General features: G+C 47.6%; 1 long non-coding RNA gene across 1 annotated transcript; it reads left to right on the top strand.

Annotated features, from left to right (window-relative positions):
• The first annotated feature begins 932 nt into the window (after positions 1-932).
• On the top strand, positions 933-14493 carry LOC148511830 (uncharacterized). Its single transcript, XR_015880227.1, has 3 exons — positions 933-999; positions 1260-1353; positions 14468-14493. It is a non-coding gene; the product is annotated as an uncharacterized LOC148511830 (long non-coding RNA).
• Positions 14494-21893: the final 7400 nt, after the last annotated feature.

The raw sequence follows: 21893 nt of genomic DNA, 5'->3' as shown, positions 1-21893 counted from the left end.
CACATATCCACATCATTCGTTGCCCTGGTTTCTTGCAGTTTGCTACTCAAGGTGTCCTCTGTGGCCTATAAATCTAGGGGAACATCAGACCACTTCCTGCTTGTGCTTGGGCTGGACCTGGCAAGTCAAAGCAGACACCCCGTTTGGAAGCTTAAGCCATTTCTGGCTGATGTGAATGGGGGCTGGATCTAAACTGAAGGCTGCAAACATTTTTGTGGGGTACCCTGATTAAGCATGTTGCTGAACTTAAGCCTTCTCTAGATGTAAAGAATTTCAATTAGACACCTGGATTTGACTAATCTGGCTGTATGGGTTGGATTCTTCTAGGCTTTATAATCTTTATAATTCCTGTGTGACCTGCACTGTAGATGAATAGGAATCATAGCTGCCTCCTTTGCCAGATGAGGCCAGGGCTTACTGAGACTGTTAGAGGAGGTTGATGCAACTGTTCGGTCTTTCCCTGGCATCAAAACTCCAGGACTTGATTGTATACCATGAGAACTATGATGCAACTGTTCGGTCTTTCCCTGGCATCAAAACTCCAGGACTTGATTGTATACCATGAGAACTACAGTATATAAAAAGCACCCTTTTTATGTTCCCCATCTTTTAGAGTTATATAATAGTCTGTAAAACTAGAGATGAACGGTTCGGTTTTGGCTCAGATCTTCCTGCCAAATTGGATCTCAGGAAAAAGGTGTATGTGAAAGATGACATTTTGCCTCGTTCTGAGATCCAAACTTCTCCATAATGGTCTTTTCTGCTACAAAACTCTTACACACAGTTTGCTGCAATTTTGCTCATCTGTAATCATGGCTAAGTAATATGTAACTGTACGAAATCTTTTTATTTATTAGTGTCTGCATTCCTGAGCGTACTGTTTTTTTGGCAGTCTCCCGGAGCTCTGGTGGCCGTAACACTCTATCCTTCCAGCGTCATGGAAAGTTGCAGAGTATCATTCCATCTACACGTCAGGAAAGTTTGGTCGTTGCCCTTAAGGTAAGAGAAAGAAGACATACATGAAATAATGAGGATATTGGCAAATTACTGTCACTGTTTTATTCCTGTCCCTTTACCATATTTCTCTAGCTTACTATATGTCCTCTTTTACTCTACTTTTATGGCACTTCTGATCTACTGCAACATTAACTAGAGCAACTGCTATTTATTCCCCATAACCTGTGTTATCCTGCTCACATCTCTCTACTGCACACACTTTCTCATACTATACTTTTCACTTTACTTTGTTTTCTACCCAGCACCAGCAGGAGAAAACCGATATTTGCAGTTCAGATGGGAAAATGTTCCGGGGCAGGATGGATGCCCCTTTACCACCAATTCACACCAAGGATGGTAAGAAACAATCTATTATTTACTCAATGTAGAGAAAGATGACATAATGAGGGGACAGTGTAGGAGAGGGGAACCTGGGGGAGAAGAACATCTTCCTGCACATTTTTGTACCTTCTGATATAAATAGTTCTATAGAGGTAACTAAACTGTTATCTGAATTTTATTAAGAAAGATCCATAATATGACCTTGAGGTTTAGGTTTCCCAGCAGTCAGGTTTGGGAAACTGAATCCAGAATCCTTGCTATGACATTAGTGGGTACATGGAGAATATAGAATTAGAGAATATAAGAGAATTAGAGAATATAAGTAAAAATCCTATGAAAGATATTATTTATATTCATTATTTATAAAGACATAGGGGTCTATTTACCATTTGGTGCATATTTGACAACAAATTTACCTGCATCTTTCACCATTTCTTGCATACTCTTTTCCGCATTATTTATCACGTGCATCCTGCTAGTGACACCTCTTGCATAAACCAGCTGTCTGGCGAAGACTTTTGTGAATAACAATGTGCATATATCCAGCCTTTCACCACTATGAAATACTTCTTCAATGCTGGTTGGAGTGTGCACACGCATGTTATGAATCCCAAAGACTTCTCCGAGTAAGCCCCCTAGAACCCGGCCTAGCGAGGTCTTCCGCCACTAACAGCCACCCGTTGTTCCCTTAGAGCTAAAGACGTTCACCGGTACTTAGGTGGCCGCAAAGGACTTGATACTTAGAGTAGTAGCGGCTTACGCGAGTGTCTGATGGGATCCAGTGGTGAGGTGAGCAGTTTGGAACAGGAAGTGTCAATGAGGCAACTAGAGACCCGATGGTGTGGCTGGAGAGCCGGTGATGCGCTTGAGTGCCGATGTGCAGGAAATTTTGGCTTTGAGAGCCAACGATGCCACTTAGAAGCCAATGGTGCAGCTTTGAGCCAGTAACAGATACAAGTGAATTGATGGTGCAGCTTTGAGAGCTAATAGTTTGGCTAAGGTGCAAATGGTGCAGCTTTGAGCTGGTAGTAGGAGTAAAGGAATAGATGTTGTGGCTTTGGGAGCCGATGATGCGGCTGAGGTGCTGATGGTGAGGCTTGGGAGCCGGTACACAAGTTGGTTTACTTGAGATGCGGCTTTGAGAGCTGATGGTGCAGCTTAGGAGCCGGTACACAAGTTGGTGTACTTGAGATGCAGCTTTGTGAGCCGGTACACAAGTTTCTGTACTTGAGATGCAGCTTTGAGAGCCGATAGTGCGGCTTGGGAGCCAGTACACAACTTGGTGTACTTAAGATGTGGCTTTGAGAGTCAATGGTGCAGCTTGGGGGCCGGTACACAAGTTGGTGTACTTGAGATGTGGCTTTTAGAGCCGATAGAAGCAGGGAAGCTGCTGGTGCGGCTGGGAAGCTGATGGAGTGGCTTGGGAGCTGGTGGCAGCACGGAGCTGCTGGTGCAACTGGGAAGCCGATGCAGTGATTTGTGAGCCGGTGGCAGCACAGAAGCTGCTGGTACAGCTGGAAAGCCGATGCAGTGGCTGGTGAGCCGGTGGCAGCACGGAAGCTGCTGGTGCGGCTGGGAAGTCGATACAGTGGCTGGTGAGCCGGTGGCAGCACGGAAGCTGCTGGTACGACTAGGAAGCTGATAATTGGTGGCTAGGCAATACCGCTGGAGAACCAGGACACAATGTAGCAAGAAAGCACAGAATGCTGACCATGCAGCAGAGCCGAGAGAACCAAAAGGAATGCTATAGTTGGCGAGGCAGCAAAAGGCCAGCGTGCACAAATAGGGGAAGTAACCAATCATGCTGTGCTGTGGAAAACACGTGACCTCCTGTGATGTGCAGATCGCCTAGCAACTGATGAAACAGGAACAATAGCAGGAGAAAGTGAACTGCTAGAGCGAGACAAGTCGTGCCCGCGCGTCTTGTAACAACTAGGGGTGTGCGCCGGCCACTTTTCGTGTTTTGTGTTTTGGTTTTGGATCTGGATCTTTCTTCGTGTTTTGGATCTGGATTGGTTTTGCCAAAACCACCCTTCCGTGTTTTGGATTCTGGGTTTTGTGTTTTGGATCTGTATTTTTTTTTTAAAAAGCATAAAAACAGCTAAAATCACAGAATTTGTGGGTTTTTCTGCTCCTATGCTATTATTAACCTCAATAACCTTAATTTCCACTCATTTCCAGTCTATTCTGAACACCTCACACATCACAATAGTGTTTTATGTCCAAAAGGTTGCACCGAGGTAGCTGGATGACTATGCTAAGCGACACGAGTCGGCGGCACAAACACGTGACCCATCTAGGAGTGACACTGCAGTGGCAGACAGGATGGCAGTTTGAAAAACTAGACCCCAAACAGTACATAATGCAAAGAAAAAAAAGAGGTGCAAGATGGAATTGTCCTTGGGCCCTCCCACCCACCCTTATGTTGTATAAACAGGACATGCACACTTTAACAAACCAATCATTTCAGCGCCACAGTCTGCCACACGACTGTGGCTGAAATGATTGGTTCGTTTGGGCCCCCACAAAACAAGCTGGCAATTAATCTGTCCCTGCACAAACTGGCTCTACGGAGGCAAGATGTCGTCCTCATCCTCCTCATCCACCGTTTCCTCACCCTCTTCAGTGTTGTGTACATCCTCATCCTCACAGAGTTTTAATTCATACCCACTGGAATCCACCATCACAGGTCCCTTTGTACGTTCTGGAGGCTGGTCTCCCTGGAAGAGTTGATAATTAATTTTTATGAACATCACCTTCTCCACATTTTGTGGAAGCAACCTCCTACGCCTTTCGCTGACAAGGTTCCCGGCTGCACTAAACACTCTTTCGGAGTACACACTGGAGGGGGGGCAACTCAGGTAAAATAGAGCCAGTTTGTACAGGGGCCTCTAAATTGCCTCTTTTTCCTGCCAGTACAGGTACGGACTGTCTGACATGCCTACTTGGATGCTGTCACCGATGTAATCCTTTAACAGACAGATGCACGCTTGTCGCTGCTGCTTTGAGGATGCAGGTGCGGCTACTGCCCACACAATTCACAAAGACAGAAAAAAAAAGAATTTTTTATTTTTTGTGGAGAGCACTTTGAGGGATACACCACCCTTTAACAGACAGACGCACGCATGTTGCTGCTGCTTTGAGGATGCAGGTGCGGCTACAGCCCACACATTTGACAAAGACAGAAAAAAAAAGAATAATTTTTTATTTTGTTTGGAGTGCACTTTGGGGATTACAGCACCCTTTAACGGACAAGCCAGCCGGCCCTTTACTTATGACACAGGCGCACGCAGTCGCTGAATGGCGAAAGTGGCCAGAAATTTTTCGGGCCACCCAAAGCGTCTCCTGCACACCCCTGTCGCTTTTCAGAAAATTCTGCACCACCAAGTTTATTGTGTGAGCAAAACATGGGACGTGCTGGAATTTGCCCAGATGTAATGCCCGCACAATATCGGTGGCGTTGTCAGATATCACAAATCCCCAGGAGAGTCTAAGTGGGGTAAGCCACTGGGCGATGATTTCCCTCAGTTTCTCTAAGAGGTTGTCGGCGGTGTGCCTCTTACTGAAACTGGTGATACACAGCGTAGCCTGCCTTGGAACGAGCTGGCGTTTCTGAGATGCTGCTACTGGTGACGCTGCTGTTGTTGCTGCGTAAGGTGATACATCTACCCAGTGGGCTGTCACAGTCATATAGTCCTTAGTCTGCCCTGTTCCACTTGTCCACATGTCTGTGGTTAAGTGGACATTGGGTACAACCGCATTTTTCAGGACACTGAGGACACTTTTTCTGACGTTTCTGTACAGTCTCGGTATCGCCTGCCTAGTGAAGTGGAATCTAGACAGGATTTGGAACCGGGGACACACTACCTTCATCAATTGTCTAAATCCCACTGCACTAATGGCGGATACTGGATGCACGTCTAACACCAACATAGCAGTCAAGGCCTCAGTTATACGTTTTGCTTCAGGATGACTGCTGTCGTACTTCATCCTCCTCGCTAAGGACTGTTGGAGGGTCAATTGTTTAGTAAAAGTAGTGGTGTTCCTACTTCCTCTCTGGGTTGATGACCAACTCCCAGCAGCAGCAACAGCAGCAGCAGTAGGCGTAGCAATGCAGCATCCTCCGGAGGAATCCCGGATAGGAGAGTCAGTCATGCCAGTGACATGGCCTGCAGGACTACTTCCGATCCTTACTAAGGAGGAAATTGACGAGGAGGGAGTTGATGGTGTGGTTTGCAGGCGCTTGGATACAACAGGACAACAGGATTTTAGGTGTCCCTGAACTGCTTATGGTCTTAGCCAAAGTTTCTGAACTTGACAGTAACTTTTTATGAACGCGCTGCAGGTGCCGTATAAGGGAGGATGTTCCTAGGTGGTTGACGTCCCTACCCCTACTTATTTCACCTTTACATATGGTACATATGGCAAGACAGTTGTCCGGATTTGGATAGAAATATTGCCAGACCAAAGAGGTGGAATGTTTGGTCTTCTGCCCAGGTATGACCGTGATGGGCTTTTTCATCCCACGGACAACAACTGTCTCCCCCAGAGCCTGATTTAAACAAACCACATCACCATCAGAATCCTCCTCACCAACTTCCTCCTCAGCGCCAGCTACACCAGTATCCTCATCCTGTTGTACATCAACAGTGACATCTTCAATTTGCATATCAGCAAGTGGACTGTGGGTGCTCCTTTCAGCACTTGCAGCGTGCGTGCAAATGGTGGAAAGAGCCACCTCTTCCCGTCCAGTGCTGGGAAGGTCAGGCATCGCAACCGCCACCACACTTGGACTCTCCTTGGAGATTTGTGATATCTTCTTAGAACGCACAGTTCTTCACTGTGCTTTTGCCAGCTTAACTCGTTTGATTTTTTTAGCGGGAGGAGGGCTTCCATCATCATGTGAAGCTGAAGCACTAGTCATGAACATAGGGAAAGACCTTAGCCGTTCCTTGCCACTCCGTGTCGTAAATGGCATATTGGCAAGTTTACGTTTCTCCTCAGATGATTTAAATGTTTTTTTTAAGGTAATTTTCCTGAACTTTGTCATTTGGGATTGTATGTGCCCTCTACTATGACATTGGGCATCGGTCTTGGCAGACGACGTTGATGGCATGTTATCGTCTATGTCATGACTAGTGGCAGCAGCTTCAGCACTAGGAGGAAGTAGTTCTTGATCTTTCCCTATTTTATTTTTATCGGAGAAAGTTTGGTCCTCCATTTATGTTATATTGATATATACGTGCGGCTAAGGCGCACACAAACACAGAAAATAATTTTTTATTTTTGTTGGAGACTAGTGCACTTTGTGGGTTACACCACCCTTTAAGAAATGAGCGAGCCGGCTCTTTACTTATGGGACACAGGCGCACGCTTGGCGCTGCTCCTTTGTTGATGCACGTGCAGCTACAGTGCACACAATTCACAAAGACAGAAAAAAAAGATTTTTTTATTTTTTGTGGAGTTACACCACCCTTTAACACACAGATGCACGCTGGGCGCTGCTGCTTTGAGGATGCATGTACAGTGCACACAATTCACAAACACAGAAAATAATTTTTTATTTTGTTTGGAGTGCACTTTGGGGGTTACACCACCCTTTAACGGATGAGCCAGCCGGCCCTTTACTTATGACACAGGCGCACGCTTGGCGCTACTTTGTTGATGCACGTGCGGCTACTGCGCACACAATTCACAAAAAAATATATATTTTTTTTTTTTGGAGTGCACTTTGGGGGTTACAGCACCCTTTAACAGACGAGCCGGCCGGCCCTTTACTTATGGGACACAGGCGCATGCTTGGCGCTACTTTGTTGATGCACGTGCTGCTACTGCGCACACAATTCACAAACACAAAACATATATTTTTTATTTTTTTTGGAGTGCACTTTGGGGGTTACACCACCCTTTAAGAGATGAGCCAGCCGGCCCTTTACTTATGGGACACAGGCGCACGCTTGGCGCTGCTATTTTGTTGATGCACGTCCAGCCACAGTGCACACAATTCACAAACACAGAAAAAAAAAATTATTTTTGTTTGGAGTGCACTTTGAGGGTTACAGCACCTTTTAACAGTCAAGCCAGCTGGCCCTTTACTTATGACACAGGCGCACGCTTGGCGCTACTTTGTTGATGCACGTGCGGCTACTGCGTACACAATAATTCACAAACGCAGAAAAAATATATATATTATAATTATTTGGAGTGCACTTTGGGGGTTACAGCACCCTTTAATGGATGAGCCAGCCGGCCCTTTACTTATGACACAGGCGCACGCTTGGCGTTGCTTTGTTGATGCACGTGCGGCTACTGCGCAAACAATTCACAAACACAGAAAAAATATTATTTTTTTTTGCACTTGGGGGGAGCACCCCTGATGGACAGAGCACCCCCTGGACAACACTACAGCACCCCTTTAGGACTGGGACACTGCACAGGACTTTGGAGTGGACACAGCCCCTATGGACATCTGACTGCACAACACAGTCCAGCCAGCCCCTATGGACTTTGGAGGAGTGGACACAGCCCCTATGGACAATAGCAGCACAGCACAACACAGCCAGCCCCTATGGACTTTGGAGGAGTGGACACAGCCCCTATGGACAACAGCAGCACAGCACAACACAGCCAGCCCCTATGGACTTTGGAGGAGTGGACACAGCCCCTATGGACAACAGCAGCACAGCACAACACAGCCAGCCCCTATGGACTTTGGAGGAGTGGACACAGCCCCTATGGACAACAGCAGTGCAGCACAACACAACACTGCACTACACTACACAGCCCAGCCAGCCCTATCTCCCACCCTCCCTCTTCACTGTCCACAGCCGAGTGAGAAAATGGCGCCGACGCGGGTACCTTATATAGAATCCAAAACCCACGAGACCCGGAAGGCGGGATGATGACGTTTTGCCTCGATTTCAGATCCGATTAAGGCGGGAAAAGTCGAGCCTGACTCGGATCGGCCTCGGATCGGGGGGGGTTCGGGGGGTTCGGATTTCAGAAATCCGAACCCGCTCACCCCTAGTAACAACGCATGAGCCGGTAAGGCCACGCATGCAAAGTAAAGAAAGTGTTATTCACTCTGGGCCTGATTCAGAGCCGGACGCTATTTGCGCTCGCTCGTCCAGAAAAAGGGGCTGGTTTTTTAGATTAACTGTTCGCTCTTTGTGGTCTGTTCACGCCTCTATGTCTGAACGAGCGAACGAAACATGCGAACGTAATTTTGAAAAAAGCGCCCCCTGGCCGCTCGCATCATACGTCATGTCCGCTATTTATTAGATTAATCGAGTACATCGGACGGCGTATGAACTGCTCTCTATTCTTGTGGTTGGTTTTTCCTACCACAATCATGCGAGCAGTTCTAACTATAAAACAACCAAGTGACGTGGGCAATGACGCTGCTTTGTTAATTATGCACACCCTTAAAACACCCGTTTTGACCTTTTGGCAAGCCTGCGTTCGGATCTCCACTCCCCGTTTTCAAGCACCTTCCCCTGTTACCACCCACAAACGCCTCATTCTGTCACTCAAAATAGCAGGCATTCGCTATTTAGCAAGCACACGATTTTCGGCCGCACTGACTGGTTCGCGCATGCGTATTAAAATCCGTACGCATGCGCAGTTGTGCGAACATCGGTCGGAACGAACGAGCGGCCGCTTACGAGCAGCTCTGAATCAGGCCCTCTGTCCATGCACAAGATGGAAAGGATGCACATGTGCAATAAAACATTTTTTTTACAGCTGCATATATGCCAAGTAGTATGGCAGCACATGTGCACTGATCACTATTGGAATACTCAGGCTATGCATGCACGATCTGGTAATGGGTGCGCTTGCACTGAAAGTACATGAACTTGTCATATGACGTCAACAGCACTGTAGGAAAGCATAATGCCATTCTAAGATGTGTTATATTTGTAACAAAGCATTGCTTAACAAATTAATTATGTGCTCAGCCTCTAAGGGAGAGGAACATGGTTGTAATGAAAAAATATACAGTGGAAAAATCTGTGATTTCTCCGTTGTTTACTACTTGATACGTGTTAGGAAGTGTAATTTCTTGCCTTGTGCTGCCAAAACAGAGTATTGATAAAAGCTATAGCAATGCGCACAAACACCCACCAGCAATCCCCTGTTCCTGTGCACCCCGGCATGCTCCACACATTACCACCCCTGGTAGCATACTTCCTCCTGTTATTCAGAGGTAGTAAACAACAGGCTCCTGGGGTAATCAATAACCACATGAAAATATGCTGGAAATCTCTAAGACATAAAAATAAGTTGTTAAATGAAGGGGGGGGAGAGAGAAAGAGCAGGGCCGGATTAATGTCTGTGGGGGCCCCTATTAAATGTGACGGACTGGGTGTATGCACAATGGGGACCTTATGCAGAGCCCCCAGTAGTGTCAGTGCCCCCAGTAGTGTCAGTACCCCCAGTAGTAGTGCCCCTCATGCAGTGCCCCCTATGCAATAGTCCCATTAGTAGTGTCTCCTGTGGTAGTGTCCCCAATAGTAATGACCCCTGTATAAATGCACCCAGTAGTAATACCCCTGTAGTTGTGCCCCCAATAGTAATGCCCCCAGTAGCCATGGCCCCTGTAGTAGAGCCCTCTGTATAAATGCCCCTAGTAGTAATGCCCCTGTATTAGTGCCCACAATAGTAATGCTACCTCTGTAATAGAGAGATATGTAAGGCTGACATGGGAGAGATTTGGGGGTCTATTGATTATGTAATTAACATACTAACTCGCCGTGAGCAGTGAAACTTAGCACTACAAAGTGACCCTGGGTTCAAGCAGGCGCACAAAGCCGCGATATCCGGCGAAAGGAGCCGGACAAGAGCAGATAGATCCGAAAGGACCTGGGTGCACGCCACGAGCAGGAGCATATGCCATCTGAAGATGATGAATGCTCCCGCAGTCAAGCTACGAAAATATTGTATTTTCGGAGCTTTATAAATTCTGTCCCCATACTAGTGTATGGGGACAGCGGGCCATTTCGGGAGAGAAAGGTAAGCAGGAGATATCTGTGATATTAACTGCATTATCTTTTTGATGAATGGTCCGGACACTTAAGGTGCGTACACACTGGGCGATAAAGTGGACGACTGAACGATATCGTTATCGTTCAGTCGTCCACTTTATCATCCATTTTTAACCCCAAAAAGATGAACGATAACGACAACGCGCGTTCCCGTGGGTCGTTCGTCATTATCGTTCATCGGGCTGACATGCAGGCCAACCTGACGATCTCGTCAGGTTGCTGCATGTCAGGGAATGGGGGAGAGAGCCCGGCGCTGAACGATATCGTTAATGATATCGTTCAGCGGCTGTGGTCAATGTCATGAACGACATTGAGCACAGCCTGCCGGGGACAACACTACACGATATCGCTCAGGGAGCATATCGTGTAGTGTGTACCCACCATTAGGGGTAAGTTTACTAATGTGAGAGTTTTTAGAAGTGGAGATGTTGCCCATAACCACCAATTAGATTCTAGCTATTATCTTCTAATAGGTGCTAGTTAAATGTTAAGTAGATTCTGATTGGTTGCTCCAGGTGTGAGGATCCCGAGTTTATGCGTGCGTTATTTTCGCCCTGTCGACCGTTCACCGCCTTGAGAAAGGCAGTAAGGTTATAGCTCTCTCTCAAACAGTACCCCGGGTCCTTTTATGAGTCCCTTTAGACCGCACAGGAAATGACACAATAGCAAAGGTATAACGATACCTTTATTTTACACATACACTCTACTTCTACATGTGAAATCAGCAACTACAACTATATACAATATATACAGAAATGCCAGTAGTATTAGCTAAACCTTGGGGAACCCAGACACATGTCCCTATAGCAGAGGTCCCTTTAGTGTTAGAAAGGTGGACAGCTACTAGGTCCGGCTTACCCGCCTGGGCTGGGGACACCACACTTGTGCGAGGCTGCTGTGTGGCTCCACGCTTCTCTGGGAAATGGCTTCTCCTTCCCTGACTTGCGGTTCACGGCCACTTGGCCTGATGGTCCTCTGCTCGCCAAAAGCAGGGTGTGCCGACCAATCACCTAGCTCCAGCTAGCACACCAGTCGCACCTCACGGGACCCCCTCCAGTTGGAGCATACGCGTTAGCTCCCTGGATGGCAGGCTGGCAGGATCTCCCGACTCCTTTGGCCAGCCTGGGTCCTACCACTCAGGCTAGGACCTCCACTCCACCCAGGTCTCAGGTCAGACCTCCTTAAAAACCCCTTGCACTTGCCATTATGAAAACTCTAATTTTCCCACGATTTGGTGACACCCCTGAGCCCTGCTATTGGGTGATTTGAATGCAGTCTGTACAGTTAGTGATCATATTATTCCCTGCTCCCTCCCTGTGGATATCGGTGCTGACCAGTCTCGCAATGTCCACTTTGGTACAAAGGAAACTTAATCATGTTGATAAGAGCGCTGACTCCCCTGGGGCTATAGAAGAAGTCCCTGTTAACCCCTCATAGTAATTTGTGATGTCACAAGCCATTCAGCTGATTCTAGCTTCCTGTCTAGAGCTTAGAGAGGGGTGGGGGGGCTGTGGGGATTATCAGCTTTGTAACTTCCTATGGATGATATCATCAGTCATACCCAGATACTTGTCTGCCTGTACATTCCAGTGGGATGGGGGATGTCTCCCCCTGCCTCCTCACCACACATTATAACATCAGATACATATGTCATATGCATCTTATACGTAACATATCAGGCTTTAGAGATATTATGCACTGAAAGGCACAAACATTTGTATATACAGTTTCTACATATTACACACAGTACCACAACATGGTCAGACCCATTTATATAAGGTCATATTAATGTCCAATCCACAGTTCTGTCCCCAGCACAGTATGTGATGCATACACACCCCATCTGCATTATAATGGGTCATGTTTCCCTCGCATCAAGAGTGAGCTGCCTTATCTGGGCTCTCTCCTGCTTACAGTGTATGTCCTTCCTGCCCTTATACACTGGAAGGCAGAGGCAGGCTATAAAAAGTACACAATTTTTGAGGTGGGCTGAGTAGCAGGGTTGTAAGATGCCAGTAAATATACCCCTTAATGTCTACAAAAGCAGGTGAGAGAGTTAATTTCACCTGCTTTTCTAGAAATTAAGTGATAATGAAAAGACTCCTTAGAAAGATGAAGATAGAGACAGTGGCATCACTAGGGGGTGCGGACCACACCGAGTGTCACCGCCAAAATGCTGGCTCCTCCTCACTGACCAGGATCCGGGCGCAGCATTGTGATGTTAGTGCACACAGCCTAGCTCCCGGTCACTGAGGAGGAGCCAGCAGTGCAGGGAGGATTTCTGGGGGCAGTCCTGCATCTCCAGGATCGCTAGGCATACCCCCAGAGTGGTGCGCCACAAGGCCATGCTCCTTCCATGCAAGGCCACGCCCCCTTATTGGACACACACATCTTTGGCATGCGCATTTACTTGCCACACTGGTTGTCACCTACCCCAGTGATGCCACTGGGTAGAGAGAGGAATAAATAAACCCTGTAATGCTGGGAACAATAACTATCAACCTGGCAAATGATGAATCTAAAATACATGTCCTGTTCTATATTCCTAGTTGATTGAACATCAATGGCACATCTTGTTAGCTAATGTGCAAGATGCAGTCTAATAATAGCAACAATGCCAGACATCGCTAAACCACAGACCAGCACCGTAGCTGGACTGCAGTGCGCCCTGTGCCCCTCTCGCTCATTCTCTGCCCCCCTCCCCCCCCCCCTGAGTGCTGACATTTCCTTCTGAGGGGAGGAGTGAGGGCGGGATCCTACGCTGATTTTCACTGTGCGGCGCACGCCACTGCCGGAGGTCTCTTCCTGCAGACCTCCGGCGCAGAGAACTGTGTGGCCGGTGCCGCTGGAGGATTCCGCCCTGTGCGGAGGCACCGGCCGCACCACCCTTCCTACGGCCCTGCCCCAGACCACACTTTAAATATGGGCAAAGAGCATACTGCAAGGCCCAAATGGTCATATACCTGTTTCTATGCCATTAATGGGCAATGCTTAGCTAGGGAGACATGTGTGGTACATCAGCACTACTAAGAATGTCTTGCTCTATTTTCCCATATTTTTGTACATCAATGACATCATCGACCATCATTGTGTAGGGCTGCTACCCATCCAGCAGTCAAACACACACTGTGGGCCTGATACATTACCGATCGCAACTGAGATTACGCACGCAAGCCAGCCACTGCGATCGGGTCTGCGATCACTGTGACTACGCAGACCCATCGCAGAGTGATTGACAGGAAGTACCGTTTGTGGGTGGTGACGGGGGTGTAGTCGGCGAAACGCAGACGTTCCAGTGCATTTCAACGCGTTGCAGGGGCATGCATAAATTATCCACTGTGATGCCTTACGCAGCTTGAGCACTCATAGCTTGCAATGAAGTTAGTCATTTTTGAGTTAGATCTGATTTTGTGCAAATGTGCGTGAGGTTGCGATGGTACTCTATTGTATCGATGGTTTTGCAGTCTTGCTAAACATTACGGATGTGCGTAAGGTAAAGTGGGCGTCCTTATGTTGTTCTGCGATGGCATAGTGATCACAATGGATTAGCATACTATCGCAGTGAGACTGTGTGCGTAATCGCTATTGCATTCGCAGTTGTGATCGGTAGTGAATCAGGCCCTGTGTTCCATGAATACTGCACAGTCTGACTGCTTTGTGGTGATCTGCAATCCGCCTTTATTTGAAAAGCTGAGCATTGTAATATGACTTAAAAGTATCTTATTCTATACTATGCAACCAATGTAGATACTGTACATATTGAGGAGTTGAATTTATCATATGCATAGTATTTTTAGCACTGATGCACACTGCAACACAGCATACCCACCCCCCTATATACACACACACACACACACACACACACACACACACACACACACACACACACACACACACACACACACACACACACACACACACACACACACACACACACACTATCCAACATGTACCCATATGTCCTGCCTAATCACCCTCACAACTATCTTTCCATGTTACATTATAGCATATGGATCAGTAAGTATACCCTGAGCATACAGCCCAAATAAAGATGTCATGTAAAATGTACTTACCTCTCCTTCCAGTTAATGACACAAAGAATCTTCCCATCCTGCAGGAGAAGACAATCTCCCTGTACAGAGGCCCAGGACCTGAAAGAGGACAGGAAATAGGTGAGTCATCTCTTTCTCAGCCTCAGCTGATCATTCTACACCAAGGGCGTATCTACAGTATAATGGGTGCAGGGTGTGCGGGGCACACGGGCCCCTGGGTCCAGGGGTGCCCCGCACCGCACACCCTGCACCCATAGTATTACTTACCTCTCCGGTCCCAGAGTGGGGGTCCGGCGCTGTAAAAACAACTGGAAAATGGCCACCGCGACCATTTTCCCGTCGCTTGCACATGCGAAGTACAGGGATAATGGCCGCCACGGCCATTTTCTCAGTGACCTGAACATACTCTATAGACTCTGAGCGCACTCTAGTGCCCAGAGTCTGTAACTCCGGCGCTGGGTGCGCAGAGCTCAGTGCGCTGCAGGCCGCCGGACAAAGAGGAGGGGGCCCGTGTCGGAGACTGCACACGGGCCCCCTCCTCTCTAGAAACGCCCCTGTTCTACACCTCTAAGTCTCACAGTGCTTACCTATTTCTCATTTATGTATTATCTTCTGCTTTAACTATCCATTCTTCCTGATATCTCTGATATTTGTAAGTGTTCCCTGAACTTGAACCATCCAATTCTGTGCTTTATTCTCACAGTGATTATTTCAGCAGGAGCCGATGCAGAAACTACTGGGCAAGAGATCAGGAATTCGTGCTCAGAAGGTGGATAAAACCAGTAAGATCAGTCTGCAGCCAGGTAACATCAGGTGAGAGAGGAGACTGGGAGCACAGAGGGTCTCATTCAGACCCGCTCGCAAGCGCTGAGCGCTCGCAACCGGGTCGATGTTTAGGCCCTGCGCACGCGCAGCGGCCGCACTGCGTGTGCGCAAGCCCCGCAGCGAGAGAGAAATTCTCTCGCTTTGGAGCTCACTACAAAAGAGCCGGCTTTCGATGTTGATCGACAGCTCGGCCCGTTTTGTAGGTGTGGCGGGGGGGTGGTTTCACAAACAGAGGCCTTGCCGTTTTGTGGGCGGCACCAGTGATGTCAGTGGGGAGCTTCCTGCTCGATCAACCTTAGGATCTTGTTGCAAGCCCCGATGATCGCGATGGTCTTGACCATCAACCTGATCGGTCGCTAAAGCTGTGAGTGGTAACCCACAGCTTAGCTAGCGACCAGGAGGCCACACTTAAAAATACAAGCTGCTGCCCTCATTCAGAACGAGTGCTCGCTTCTTGCGAGCGCCTCTGAATGAGGGCCAAAGTCTCTATACTATGCCAGACACAGTAGAGCAGGGATAGGGAACCTCCTGCCCGGGGGCCTTATAAGGCCCTCGGTATAATTTGGTCTGGCACTCAGAGCTCTTTTCTGCTAGCCTCATTTGGCTAGAAGGGTGCCTAGAAGGGCACCCTGAAGGCAGAATCTATGCAGCAGTGCCACCAGGAGCGCCCTTAGGACGCTTCAAATGGTCACATTGCTGCCTTTACAGCTCCCTGGAACATCCTCAGGATGCCTTGGGCATTGCTGTAATCACCATCGATTGTGGCCCCGCCCGCATGTGACATCACGTGGAGGGGGCATGGCCTAAACCAGGCCCTCAAATAATGTTATATATATCAAAATGGTCCTCAGCAGAAAAAAGGTTCCCCATCCCTGCAGTAGAGGAACTATGTAGTGTATTGGAAAAGTGAAGTTAAAATTGAGAAAAAAAGATAATGAATATTAAATGACATAATCGTGAAAGATAATGTTCCATATAGGCAGGGCCATAACTAGGGGTGGACGAGCAGTGCCCATCCCAGAGTGTCCATAGGATGCTCCGGGCACAGATCCTTCCTGGTCCCGGCAGCCCTGCCCTACCATTGGATTATCACCCAATTATGGCCCTGCATGTGGGGCTGGGAAGTAACAGAGAGAATGAAGAGAGTATGGAAAGCCATAGACAAAGAGTATTAGACTTAGGGCAGGATGGATCAATGTAAAATATGCTGTAAAACCTCTTGAAAATGCTGTTTTCTGGGGTTTACCACAATACATATGGATCCCCATATGTATTAAAAAGGGTCCGCAGCAGATATCAGGAGCATACCAAGTAGGTGCTGTGGGGATGTGGTTCCTCTATCTCATCAATGTGGCCCCACCCCCTACTTACTATACAATGTCATGACTTCCGGCATTTTAAGACAGCAGCAGAGTCGCGATGAACTGATCAAGCCTGAATTTCATCATCAAGCCACCTGTACCATCCACTTCACTGGAGATGCGGGAGTTCACAGGATGACAACGGGTGGCCCCGGGTAACTTGCCTACTTCTTTAGGCAACCGGGAGAGCCACCCAAGATTTAGTAGTCTCAAGAAATTTTCTGGAGAGTAGGCAAGTTTGGCCATTATACAACTTGTTCCTAGGACCAAATGTAAAACAAAGGTGTAAATATCAATCCAGGAGCCTTGGTGTTCCCTTAGCACTGCATCCCCAGCAATTGAAGTACATGTAGTAGGTCTTACATACTGCTAGGACTAATGGCTCAAATGGAAACTTCATGCAATAGTAACTGATGAGCCAGAGCCGTAGCTAGACTTTTTGGTGCCCTGTGCCAGAAAGAGCATTGGCGTCCCCCTCATTTTTCAAAGGGTCATAATGCACCCAAAAAAGGGGAATGGCCTCATGGGGAAGGGCCAGGGAAGGGATAGGAGAGGCCAGGAGATGCTTGGGATGAAATTAGAGGAAGCTACAAGTGAGAATGATAATAAACAGAGATATGACAGGCCCAAACAGCGCCCCCTGACCTGTGGTGCCCTGTGCGATGGCACCAGCCACACTACCCTAGCCCTGTGATGAGCCAGTTCCATTCTTTATGGATCTACTATTGCTGATCTGGATCTCCTCTGCCTCCTTCCTCTGCGTCCCTCCTCTTAGGGGGCAGGGTTGCTATAATATCCCTTAATCTACTTAAATGGCTTATTTTGAAAAAAAAAAAAAATTGTCAGCTTTTTTTTAAGTAATTATAAAGCATATTGAATAATAGTTTTGCTAAAATTTCCCCAAGTGGGTGTCTGGGACCACCTTATGGGAGTGTGTAAAAGACCTTTTTAGCATCATCTTCCCAATCCTTTAGCATTTTTTATTTATTTTTATAGAATCCCCTGCATTAATTTACCCCCCCTCCATAGCATCCCCCCTTCCCCTGTAATGTTGATGGAGCCAGCTCCCAATGGGGGAGATGCACTAAGCCATGGAGAGTGATAAAGTGGTAAGTAATAATGTACCGACCAATCAGCTTCAAACACAGGGCCTGATTCAGAGCCGCTCGTAAGCGGCCGCTCGTTCGCTCTGAGCGATGTTCGCACAACTGCGCATGCGTATGGGTCATAATGTGCATGCGCATACCAGTCATTGTGGTAGAAAATCGTGCGCTCGCAAAACAGCGAGGGGCTGCTAATTTGATTGACAGAATGTACCGTTTGTGGGTGGTAACAGGGGAAGGTGCTTGAAAACGGGGGAGTGGAGATCCGAACACAGGCGTGCTAAACGGTCAAAAGGGCGTTTAATGGGAGTGCATAATTAGTAAAGGAGCGTCATCGACCACGTCACTTGGTTGTCTTTTAGCCTGAACTGCTCGCAGTGATAGCGGTAAGAAAAACCTACCACAAGCACTGCGAGCAGTTCAGATGCCTTTCGATGTACCCGATTAATCTAATAAATACCGGAGATGACGTGTGATGCGAACGGCAAAGGGGCGTCTTTACGAAATATCGAGCGCATTTTTCGTTCGCTCGCTCAGACATAGAGGCATCAACAAACCGCAAAGAGCGAGCGCTCAATTTAAATAGCCGGCCCCATTTTTGGAACGACCGTCCGCAAATAGCGTCCGGCTCTGAATCAGGCCCACAGTCTGTAAAGTGACAGTTAGGAGTTGATTGGTTGGTACTTTATCTCTCTCTACTTTATCACTCTCCATGGCTTAGTGCATCTCCATTATCCCCCCTCCTCTATAGCACAATAGTATAAATGCATCCCCACTGATGGTAGACCCATCCCCCTTCCATATATGCAGAGCAGAGTGCAGCAGAGCATGTGACAGGCAGCTCAGAAGTAATATGCAACAATATGAAAGCTTCCAGTAAGGGACACAGCTAGGACGGGCAGATGGGGCACGTGCTTTGGTTAACGGAGATGGGGGGGTGGCAGCAGCTCATCTCACACCATTGCTCGGTCAAGACTCTTCCTCCTCTCCTGCTGTGAGTAAGATTGCAGACCTGTAGCTCAGTAGTCTTTCTTCAAGCAGCCAACTCATAGTTGCTGATTTTTGGACTTCACAATCCAGGTGGGAGCAGCTGTTTCTTCATAGGAGATCAATGACCCTTGTTGTCCACATGGTACACCCAGGCAACTTTCAGATAAAATGGATGTGGTATAACAGATTGACAGTAAAAATGTTGACAATTAAGAGGTCGACACCAAATGGTCGACAAGCAATATGTCGATGTGGGCATCGGCAGTAAAAACACAAGGTCGACAATTAATAGGTCGACACCAAATGGTCGACATGCAATATGTCGATAGGGGCAAAAGATCAACAGGGTTAAAAGGTCGACACACATATAGTCACCACAAAAATGATCAACACATGTTTTTCAATCCTAAACCTAACCCTCCCCCTAGCGGCTAACCCTACCCATCCCCTCCGCAGCCTAACCCTATCCCTCTGCCAAGTGCCTAACCCTAACATCACCCTAAACCCTAATGTGTCCACCATTTTTGTGTTGTTCATTTATGTGTCAACCATCTGAACCTGTTGCCCTTTTAACCCTATTGACCTTTTGCATCATCGACCTTTTGTCAGCCGACCTTTTGTACCCGTTGACCTTTTTTCCCTGTTGACCTTTCATCCGGATCCCAGATAAGACATGAGTTCTATACATATAGGCCCTGATTCAGAGCCGCTCGCAAAAAGTGAGCGCTCGCTCTGAATCAGGGCGGCCTTTTTTTTTTTAAAACCGGCCTCCTGGCCGCTCTCTAAGCTGTGGGTGACCACCCACAGCTTTTGCGAGCAGCCAGGTGATGGTCACAATGGTCGCGACCATCGCGACCATCGGGCTTGTGACGAGACCCTTGTGGTAGGGTCTCGTCTGCCGCAAGCCCCAGTGAGCTTCCAGCTGTAATAGAGCTGGAAGCTCACTACTGGCATCACTGGTGATGTCAGTAGGGCCGCCCACAAACGTCAGGCGTTCCTTCAGGAATGCCTCCGTTTGACCAGCCACCCCCCCTCCCCGCCTACAAAACGGGGCGAGCTGTCGATCAACATTGACAGCCGCCCCATTTGTAGCGAGCCCCGGAGTGAGTGAATTTCTCGCTCGCTCCGGGTCTAGCGCGTGCGCAGTGCCCCACCGTCGACCCACTTGCGAGCGGGTCTGAATCAGGCCCATTATGCATTATTCTATATGTATGTGCTAGTCAGTACTGCTAACTACTATACATTGAGTTCTCTCCACTGTACTACATTTACATAACATAGAGAGAGAGAGAGACAAAGAGAGAGAGTGTGTTCATGGCCGGCGGGTTGGTGATCTATTTAAATGTCCCTAACAGATCACCAACCAGACTCCTGATGAAGTCCTAGTGACGAAATGCATAGGGGCACTTGGTGATCTGTCTTTCTGTGGTCAGTGCTCCGGTGAAGAGGTCCTGGAGACGTACGGGATGCCGGCCGGGAGCACCTTTACACTACTTTTGCGTTATACTTCACGGTGGTTACACTCTGCTTGTTTTTATTTGCCAATAAATTTTATCTTTTTTAATGCACGATGTGGCGCCCCCGCATTCCTCTATTTTTAGATATCTCCTGACTGAATTCGGGTAATCACGGGGAAGACGTCGGGCTATAATACTACGGTGGCCAGTGCTGTGTTATATGTATGGGACTTTCTGTGGCTATATCGGCTAAACAGACTTCCATTTTCTGTACAATTGAAATACAGACAGGTGTCTTGGGGTTATTATTTTTCGAATTTGCGCACTGACTTTGTATCATTTCCTTTTATATATATATATATATATATATATATATATACCTCCTCCATTCAAACAAGCAGCGGCACTCGGTGTACTGGTTAAATGGAAACTTGTATTCGTTACATCAATAAAAGAATTCCAACGTTTCGGGGCTCAGATGCCCCTTTTTCAAGGTGAACAGGTGTGTAAAGAAAAGAAAAGAAGTGAAGAAAAGAAAAGAACCTATATATACAGTACTGTGCAAAACTTTTAGGCAGGTGTGAAAAAAAATACTGCAAAGTAAGAATGCTTTCAAAAATAGAAATGGTGCATTGACTGACATGAGTTTTGACCACCAAACAATTAATCACCCACCGATTGAATATTTGTTGGAGTTGATCGGGCTAATACTAAAAAAACAACTATTTCATGTATGGTAAAGATTATTACATACAGAATTCTGGGACAGCAATGGGATCGAACCTCACACCAGCCTATGCGAACATCTAGATGACTGAGGGCCTGATTCGCTACTGATCATGACTGCGAATGCAATAGCGATTACGCACGCAGTTCAACTGCAATAGTATGCTAATTCATTGCGATCGCTATGCCGCCGCAGGACTACATTAGGACACAGACTTTACCTCACACACATCCGTAATGTTTACCAAGACTGCAAAACCATCGGTACAATCAAGTACCAGTGCAGCCTCACGCACAAGGGCAGACCTTCCTCAGAAATTGCTAACTTCAGCAAACACTATGAGTCCTCAAGCTACATCTGGCAGGGCCATCTCTTCCATTGGGCTTGTTGGGCAGTTGCCCAAGGTCCCGAAGCTTATAGGGGCACACCAACACCCCTGCAGCCGCGGCCACTTGGTAAATTTGTGATATTTTCATGAGACGCTGCCGGTGCACTGTATTCTGATCTATCCTCCCCCACCCCATCCCCCCCCCCCTTGACGAGTACTCACCTTAGTCCCAGGTTCACTTCATCCACCGGCTTCAGACCAGTCAGAGTCTCTCTGCATGTGTGGGAGTTCTGATGGGCATGCAGGAGGGTTTAATTTTATTGACCATTTAAATTTTTTTTCCTGTGAATGGGTGGGTAGGGGTCCCAGTGCATTGCTTTGCCCAGGGCCCACACTGCTGTTAAGACAGCCCTGACAGCTGGCATTGCCGTGGATAATTTATGCACATCCATGCACGCCTGCGTTTCTCCGATCACCCCCCCATCACCACCCACAAATGGCACTTCCTGTCAATCACTCTGCAATGGGTCTGCATAGTCACTGTGATCGCAGTCCCGATCATAGTCGCCGGTTTGCGCACACACAGTCATGCACTGCGATGCATATGCATGCGCAGTATGCAACAATCGACCGATTGTGTGCATATTAGCAACTGTGATCCAAACTGA

Source organism: Taudactylus pleione, unplaced genomic scaffold (assembly GCF_031769625.1).
Source record: "Taudactylus pleione unplaced genomic scaffold, aTauple2 ptg000290l, whole genome shotgun sequence".
In the NCBI taxonomy this organism is placed as follows: Eukaryota; Metazoa; Chordata; class Amphibia; order Anura; family Myobatrachidae; genus Taudactylus; species Taudactylus pleione.
This window is presented reverse-complemented; position numbering and strand designations above follow the sequence as displayed.